Source organism: Lottia gigantea (assembly GCF_000327385.1).
Source record: "Lottia gigantea unplaced genomic scaffold LOTGIsca_95, whole genome shotgun sequence".
NCBI classification, from domain to species: domain Eukaryota; kingdom Metazoa; phylum Mollusca; class Gastropoda; family Lottiidae; genus Lottia; species Lottia gigantea.
Window position 1 is genome coordinate 468,869 of NW_008711088.1, and position 1,227 is coordinate 470,095.

The following is a 1,227-nucleotide window of genomic DNA, read 5'->3' on the forward strand; positions in this document are numbered from 1 at the left end:
CTTGTTTATGGATAACAGTAATGAATATTCGTGCCCCCTGTACCCCAATCTAATAAAAATTAGATTTCGTTTCGTTTCGTTATTATTATTTTTCTTGGTCTCAATTGTAATCTAACAAGATTTATATTAAGGTTGTGTTCTGGTGACATTTCTTGAAGCAATTCATAGCAGACAAATATGCGCGACCAACCAATCAGAATATCAGAATCACTTTTACAAGTGAGCATCAACAGACTCATAATCTCATTGGTCATATTATCAATCTACACAATTCATAGTCCATATTTAGACATGGATTCTGCATGACGCTTTGACATCATCAAACACTTAGTTTAAGTGGAATTGCAGGAATCACAGACATCTGATTGAAAATTAGAATGGTGTAAATTGATGATATCAGTGTCCCTGATACACATAAAAAATTTAGAAAACCTCTTTACAATCTCTTTAACAAGAACCACAGACGTCTGATTGAAAATTGGAATGGTGTAAATTGATGCTATCAGTGTCTCTGATACACATAAATTTTTTTAGAAAACCTTTTTACAATCTCTTTAACAAGAACCACAGACATCTGATTGAAAATTAGAATGGTGTAAATTGATGCTAGCAGTGTCCCTGATACACATAAAAAATTTAGAAAACTTCTTTACAATCTCTTTAACAAGAACCACAGACGTCTGATTGAAAATTAGAATGATGTAAATTGATGCTATCAGTGTCCCTGATACCGGTACACATAAATTTTTTTAGAAAACCTCTTTACAATCTCTTTAAGTCATTTGAAGATTAATAGAAGATAATATATTTTGTGCATGAGGGTAAAACTGAACAACCAAAACATTTTCAATCGTGACCAAGGAAAAGACGTTTTATAACCACAACAAAAAAAACAGACAGACAATAAGTCAAGGCCCTATTGATATATTAATAGTAGACAGGTCTATCAAAATGATAACAAAAGGAATCATCGCTAGTTCAAATGAACCGTGCAAAATAACCTTGAATGTATATAATGTTATAAATAGAAAATACAATAAGCAATGGGTAGAGTATGCTCGGTCAAACACATACCAATAAACAACCTGCTCCAACATTCATTGAATTTACTTAGACTTTGTACCTTACTGAGGTTTGTAAAGAGGTTCTCTACACTTTTTATGTGTATCAGGGACACTGATAGCATCAATTTACATCATTCTAATTTTCAATCAGACGTCTGTGGGG